We start from the raw sequence: 8,485 nt of genomic DNA, 5'->3' as shown, positions 1-8,485 counted from the left end.
GGCTTTCTTACTATTCTAGCAAGAATGTCTTAAGCTCGACCAAGTTAAGGCCGACATTAATTGATTGTCTCATGAAGATATTAAACTTTTGTAATCCAATGGTGAAAGCTTTCCGTTCCTACAAAGACATATACAATATTCAACAACCAGGAGACAACGTCAAGTTAGATCTCATTGCCAACAGTAATAAAGATGCTAGAACACATAAAATGCCAACTTCCACAGAAGTTGCAGCATTTATTCCAGGGGATTTTCAAGAAGGAATGAATATAAGTGATATTGTATTAGAAACTACACACGGAAACCTAAGAAGAATTAGTGAACTCTATGTGGGTTATAGCTCTTCAGTACCCATTATTATTTCCTTATGGTGAGGATGGATTCACCATTGGCATCAAATATGGTTTTGATGACGGCAACAAACGGAAACGAAAACTATAAGCATGCGAGAATTCTATGCGAGAATTTTATTTACACTCTAAGTTAAATTGTTATGGTAATCCTGCTTTTTTTGTTTTTATATTAACATGTATGATGCGGACATCAGTACCTGGAGTCGTGGAGAGGACAAGTGCAACAGACATGCGAGTCTAGCCAAGGGTAAAGGAGAGACAATCTCCCTTGTTGGGCAAGTCAATGACGAAGGGGAGACAACTGTCATTGATTTGCCTTCTCTAGACTCCTATCCCACCACTAAGAAGCCATCAAACCTCTCAGCTCACGTCCCAGCTGAACCAGACCAGAAAACATCACCCGACTTGACCCAATGCCGAGAAGACCTCTCACGTCAATTCTGATGAGTTAAACCACTCCAGCTTCAAGATTCATCAACCAACACCTACAAGAAGACATTTTGTCGTGGAAGAATTCCCCTGGAACGAGTTCATTTAGAAGTTGCCCGAGACCCTCCATTTAGAGCCTACCGAGAGCCGAGTCATGAGTTCAAGCTTTATTTCTCCTTTTCAAGTGTTGCTGCGAATTCTCAAGTCCCTGGAGATCATATTAGACGTACATGGAAGAGAAAAGAAAGCTCAGAATCTATTTGGAGCGTTCACACTAAAGAAAAGCCCCCTAGACCAAGACTTGCCTTAAATGGAACCATACACACTTGTGTTCACACCAGGCGACTTCTACACTTAAAAACTCGTGGTCCCACTTTCAAGAGACGTCCTCCAAGGCTTCTAGAAGACATATATTGGCCAGAACAAGTTTTCCATTTGTGCCTTATACATTAAAATGTCAAACGGCTCTTTTTTCTCATTATTAGCAAATCTTTGTTTCCTTTTCTTTTTTTTGTGAACGTTGAGCAGACTCTTTATCAGATATTCGTCTCTTTCTTTGTTGGACACACATCTTTATTCTAATAAACTTCAGTTTTTGTTTCAAAGCTTTGTGCCTTTGATTCTGTTCTTGTTTTATCGATTTCTCTTAAGTATTGTGTGCGGAACTCCCCTTGCTTAAGAATCGATTGATCCTGTTCTTTCTAGTGCGTGGTTATCCCCAGGAAAGTCAGTATCAACCCTTGTTTGTCTCAGCAAAACCTCACCTGAGCCAAGCTTCCGTCATTCACCATCGATCCACCATTCCGCATCAGCCTTTTTTAGCCTTGAGGCCTTTGGTTTAAAGACTTGATTTCGAGTCTTACATCAATGTATGTATACTATTGAATTCCAGAAAATAGGTCTTCCACATGCACATATCCTACTTTGAATGGCAAAAAGAAGCAAATTATCTACTGCCGACGCTATTGATAAAGTTATATCTGCTGAGATTCATGACAAAGATACAGATCCTTCTTTGTATGAAGTAGTGAAGCAAAACATGATACATGGACCTTGCGGAGTGATTAACAAACGTAGTCAATGTATGGTCAATGTGAAGTGTTCTAAGCAGTTTCCAAAGAAATATTGTGAAAGAATACCGATTGACAACAAAGGATTCCACATTATATGAGAAGGAAGACTGACACATTTGTTGACAAGAATGGAATAAAAATTGACAACAGTTTTGTTGTGCCTTATAATAGAGAGCTATTGTTGCGATATAGAGCTCACATCAATGTGGAATGGTGTACTCAGGCAAGGTCAATCAAATACCTTTTCAAATATATCAACAAAAGACCTGATCGTGTTCTAGCTACTATTGAAAATGATGTAAAACAAGGTGCACAATCTGTAGCATGCGCAAATGTAGATGAAAACGGCGAGGATACTACAGATGAAATTAAGGAGTTCTTCGATTGCAGGTAATTTATAATTGGTTAGAGATTGTAGGCATGTTTTATAAGTTGCATAAGTTTTGATTACAAACTAAATGTCTACTGATTTACTTTTATGTAGATATGTTTCTGCATGCAAAGCTACATGGTGTTTGCTAGCATTTCTAATACATTTTAGGACAACTCCAGTAGAGAAACTCTATTTTCATCTTGAAAACGAGCAATCAGTACTGTTTGATGATGTTGATCCAGAGCTCAATGTTTTTAGCATTTTTTGAAGCTTGCAATAAGTATTTAGAAGCTGAAAACCTAACATATGCTGAGTTTCCTACAATGTTTGTTTACGATCGTAAAAATATTGAATGGAAACCAATGCTACAGAAAAATAGGTTAGCAGTTGGTAGAATGACCTATGTACCTCTGAAATGTGGCCAATTGTACTACATTCGTGTTCTACTCGACCGACACAAATGTCCTAAGGGATTTGATGATTTGAAGACAGTTGATGGTGTTTTACATCCTACATACAAAGATGCGTGTTAAGCATTGGAGTTACTAGATGATGATAGAGAATATATAGATGGGGTTAATGAAGCAAGCATTTGGGGTTATTGTGACTTCCTTTGAAAACTGTTCTGCATTATGTTATTGACTGATAGTTTAATTAATCCATTTGGAGTGTGGGAAGAAACATGGAATTAACTATCTGATGATATTATTTACAGAAGAAGAATAATTGAAAACAATCCAGGCATTTCCATTACTCTATAATACTCTCTCTATCTTTAAAACTTATGTTTATCAGAATACTTTGTGTGAATATAAAGTATTGTATATTAATAAATAATTTGTATTCATCTTGCAGAATTGGACTTCTCTGATGAACAGCTCAAGAATTACACATTGGATGCAACTGAGACTATACTGCGAAGCAATGGTGGTTCTCTTTAAAATTATGATGGAATGCGTTTACCAGACGGTGATTACAATACATCTGGTATCAATAGTTTAATATACGATGAAAGAAACTATGATAGAGAAAAAATGAAAGTTATCCAAGAAAGAATTCTTCCTGGTTTAACTGAAGAGCAGATGAATGTTTACATGGAGATCATGGATGCTGTCACAGAAGATAAAGGAAGACTTCTTTTCTTATATGGGTTCGGTGGGACTGGAAAAACTCATTTATGGAAACTACTATCTGCTGCTATTCGTGCTAGAGATGAAATTGTTTTGAATAGCGTCTTTATTACCTGGTGGTCGAACCGCACATTCACGTTTCAGTATACCAATAAACCGAGATGATGACACTACTTGCAACATTCAACCTGGAACAAATTTAGGGAATTTGGTTGCAGAGTCATCTCGTATCATATGGGACGAGACACCTATGATGAGTAGATACTTTTTTGAAAGTTTGAATCGTACTATGCGTGACATCATTAAGCGTCATAAGGATAAACCATTTAGAGGAAAAGTTATTGTGTTTGGTGGTGATTTTAGACAAATTTTGCCTGTTATCAATGGTGGAGGAAGGGAAGATATTGTTATGGCTTGTATCAATTCGTCATATTTATGGAATGATTGTAAAGTTCTCAAGCTTACAAAAAATATAAAGCTTTTGGCTAATCTTGATGAAAGCGTAGCAGAGGAAATCAAATCTTTTTCAGAATGGATTCTTAAAGTTGGCGATGGTAAGATTAATCTACCAAATACAGGAGAAGTTATGATTGACATTCCTGATGAACTTCTAATAAAAGAATGTGATTATCCCATTAAGGGGGTGTTATTGGATAATAGATTTTTAAAAATTTTTAAAGTTTAAGATTCTATTGTTATTGGTTTGTGAATTATTAAATTCTTATTAAAATCTTGTGTTATTGGTATAATGATTTTGTAATTCTTGTGTTATTGGTGTGTTAATTTTATAATTCCTTTAACAATCTTGTGTTATTCAAAAAGTTAGAGTTTCTACTTTTTTTTTATTTCTTGTAAACTCTACTGTTATTCAAATAGTGATTCTTTATATTTTTATATCACCATCGTAAAAAAGAATCCAAATTCAAAAGACATGTTTAACAAATACCACAAAAGCCATATTAATGGGGTGTTATTGGAGAGTTGATTTATAAAGATTTTTAGAGTTTAAGATTCTATAGTTATTAGTTTGTGGATTTTTACATTCTTAATAGATTCCTCTGTTATTCATTTAGAGATTATAAAAATTAATTGTTATTGATATGATGATTTTTATAATCTAATCAAAATCCATTGTTATTCAAAAAGTCTGCATTTTCATGATTCTATGATTCTGTTATAATCTAGTGTTATTGGCTTAATGATTCTTTATAATTTAATTCATAATTCTCAAAATACTACCTATATCCCTTGGATTTTCAAAATCTGTCATATTAAAAATTTCTTAATAGATTGTTTAAATCCATAGAACTCTCTCTAAATTTTACAAATCCAACAAAACTCTTAAAAATTTGACAAATCTCATAATTTTTAAAATCAACTAAAATCTTCATAAATCTAACTCCCAATAACCCCCCCTAAAAAAACAATCTCAGCAACATAAAAAAGTTCCAGAAATTGGTCTATATAACTCCATCTTTTTCCATCATATAACATGCAATTTATCCATCAAAGGACCTGCATAATATACATTTCAATTCTATCAGCTACAGGCACATATTTCTCAAAGAAAACAAGAAATTAATGTACCTCATCATCATCGTTGACTTCCAGTTGCTATTGCATCTTGCCACATATTAGAAGCTATTGTATCTCTCCAATTATTAGCATACTCTCGTTGCTGGGATTCAATAGCACTTAGATTTCCACTTTCTTCAAAATCAACTTGTACATTGCTTATATTGTCTGCTTCTTCAGAAAAAGCATCTGACCGGCAATACTTACGTAGAAAGTTATGTAATCCAGCACAAGCTAAAACCAATTCTGCTTGTGTCTGAAAGGCAAAGGGAGGTGCATACTTGAAAATCAAAAACCGAGATTTAAAAATACCAAAGATTCTCTCGATTACATTTCTCAAAGATGCATGCCGCAGATTGAACAACTCATTCTGGTTTTGGGGATCACGACTTTGACCTTTGAATTCTTGAAGATGATATCGTGTACTTCGGAACGGAGCTAAAAACTTTGGACGATTGGCAAACCCACAGTCCACTAAATAGAATTTTCCTGGAATTCAATTAGCAAACTCACTTATTTATGTATACAAATTTTTTTACTATTTTCTATATACTTAAGTTTTGTACATACCTTCTGGAACGTGTAACCTGCTAGTGCTTCTTGTCAATGCATTGCTTAAAATTTTTGAATCATGAGCTGAACCTTCCCATCAACTAAGAACATACATGAATTCTAGATCGAAGTTACAAGCAGCAAGAACATTTTGTGATATAGAACCCTTGCGATTTCTATAGCTAGCAACACCACATTTTGGTATGGTTGCAAAAATATGTGTGCCATCAATAGCTCCGATGCAATCCTAAATCAAAAATTTAGTTTATAAAAACAATCGGATAACAACCTATTTCAAAAGTTATAAAAAAAAAATCATAACTTTGTGTACCTTGAAATATGGATAAAATCTTGTGTTTTTACTTATCTTTGCATCTGTTGTAACTCCAGGCTTCACCATCAAATCTGGTGCTATAGTATTTATCTTTGCAAACTTTGATCTCTTGAATGTGTCTTTAGTGTAACCATATCTGGAACATTGACCCACCGTGAGCAGAAATGTGGCCACCATTTCTTCAACGCATATATGACGAGTATCATTTAGGCCTGCCTTAAACCTCATAAGATCACATAGCTTCATAAACGAGCACGGATACATACGATACACCAATCGAAAGTGACCAGGATCCTCTTTCAGAACATTTTAAATGTAAGCATAACCAACGTCAGAGATCGGTCGACGAATGGGGCGTTCAATATTCTTCGCATAAGCTTTTGCTATATTAGTCAACATTAGTAGCATAATGTCCAAATCTGATTCATCGTCTTGCATTTCGTTTCCTTCCTCTGTCAAATATGTATGTTCCTGTTCTTGAATAGTGCTTTCCATGGTAATACACCTACAAAAAAATATATAGTTAAAAAATGAACGAAGTTGTATTAGGAAGTCAAATTAAAAATTTGTTATAAGCCACAAACACATAAAGAAGTAAACAAATGTATGAATATTATAACTTCAACGATGCAACAAACCAAAAAAGGTTGGTATCATCAGTCAATCCATAACGTAGCTATAAAATAATCAAGAAGAAGCAACCAAAACAATAATAATAATAATAAAAAGACAAATCACTCAGAGCTAATATTGCTTTGGATCCAGCCAAAGCGTTCTTCTGGTGACATATCCGTAAACACGTCTTTCATTCGCAATGAGTAGATAAGGGTAACTGCTTTGAATTTCATGCTCTGGGTCAAATTAGGAACTTCTTTCATGGCATCCCAGACATTGTTTTTCTGTTTCTCAACTTCTCTTTTCTCAGCTTCCAATCTCAACTTTTCCTCTCTTTGTTCAGCTTCTTTTTGTTGTCTTTCTTCCCTTTGTTGTATGACGCTAAGTATCTTGTTGCTCACAGCTATCATAGAATCACTGTTCAGCTCATCGGAATTCCTAAATGATTCCATTCTAGATCTCTTCCTCGGGATAAGTTTCTCTGCACGAGCTCTCAAATTTGTTGTTGAAAATGGTGAAGCATCATATTCCAGTGGTGATCGCTTTTGAGATGATAATGGAGAGCCATCATCATTGCTCTCATCAAAGTTCAAGTTTTCTTTAACTTGATCGCTTTTGGGATGACAATGCAAATCGCTGTTTAGTTTTCTTAAATGTGGACAGGAGAAAGTTCTATAAGACCACACCAGACCAAGCTCCAAATCAAAAAGACAAAGACAAGGAGAAGGTGATGGAGGACAAGAAGGAACTAAAAGCACTTGCATCTAGGTAATTTGGGAACATCAAGATAGTAGTGCCACCAGACATCAGCAAGGAAAAGGAGAAAAATCTTGAAGGAATTGTTGAGAAGACAAAATATGTCCTCAAGGATGCAAAAATCCTCAAGAAAGGAAAAGAGATTGTGATTTAAGATGAAGGAAATCCAAAATTCAGGCTAAGAAGGACCACAAGGACTCTTAATTCAAAGAGTCCTGCCTCTTCTTCTCAATCCTAATCCTGCCAAGAATCTAGCTAAAAGACTTTAAACAAAAGCGCTTAATGGGAAGCAACCCATTTGGTATGATTTTCTTTTCTTTTTATTTCTTCTTTATTTGATTTCTTTTCTTTTTATGCATTTCAGGCTTTCAAAAACCCAGAAAAACCAAAAACATTCAAAAAACCAGAAAATACAAAAAGATAGGATGAGAAAGCAGGAAAACGGGAGAAAACGGGAACCCCCATAAGCATTTGCCGCGGCCGCGATCAATCCAGCCGCAGCCGACCCGTCTTTTACCGCGGCCCGCGTGTTTCAGCCGCAGCCCGACTCGATTCTACTGCGGGCGCGCGCACCTGGCCCGCGGCCAGCTATGTTTCGATCACCAGCGTGTTTTCCCTGTTTCCCGTAACCCAGAACTTCAATTTCCCGTTTTATTACGGGATTTAACCGGGAAGTTCCCAAAACATACTTTCCGTGTTAAACACGCCAGGTAAGTCTTCTAAACATTTAAAAATAAAATTTTTCCTAGGAAAAACACCTTTTTAAAAAAGAAAAAGAGGATTTACAAGATCAAAAAGGTCTTTTCTCTTCATCTTCCACAACAAGCTTGGAGATCTAGAGAAAAAGACAGATTTCAAACTTGACAAATCCTTTCCAAATTTTCGAACATATCTCACTCTTTTTCAAAGAAGATTTCAAATCTAGCATCACATAACACTTTCATCAAGGTATGAGCTCAAATTTCTCTCTTTTTCTTAAGAACTCTGATTTAGGGTTTTCTTAGAATGAGTAAAATTCACCTTAAGATGATTGGAAACTGTCTTTGGACTTAAGGCTAGACTACTGGGTAGTTTAATTGCATAATTAAACACTTAGACCATAGAGATTTGAAATTTTCGAAAATCTGAGATTTGAACTTTGAGAAAATCAAAATTTGGAGATCTGTTTGGTTCAGCTTTGCAAATCTGGATTGTTTGGTTCTTGTTGATAGAAAACTAGATTAGATTACATGTGAGTGAGCATAAAACAACATCCTGATTTAGAAATCTCATGTGTTGAACATCAGTATATCGAA

At 35.3% G+C, this 8,485-nt stretch overlaps 1 pseudogene; it reads right to left on the bottom strand.

Moving 5' to 3' along the window:
• Window positions 1-4,952: 4,952 nt before the first annotated feature.
• LOC112086672 lies at window positions 4,953-5,996 on the bottom strand (annotated as a pseudogene).
• Window positions 5,997-8,485: the final 2,489 nt, after the last annotated feature.

This window comes from Eutrema salsugineum, unplaced genomic scaffold (genome assembly GCF_000478725.1).
Source record: "Eutrema salsugineum unplaced genomic scaffold, Eutsalg1_0 scaffold_2, whole genome shotgun sequence".
NCBI classification, from domain to species: domain Eukaryota; kingdom Viridiplantae; phylum Streptophyta; class Magnoliopsida; order Brassicales; family Brassicaceae; genus Eutrema; species Eutrema salsugineum.
Note: the sequence above shows the minus strand (reverse complement) of the source record. Positions and strands in the feature narration are given on the sequence as shown.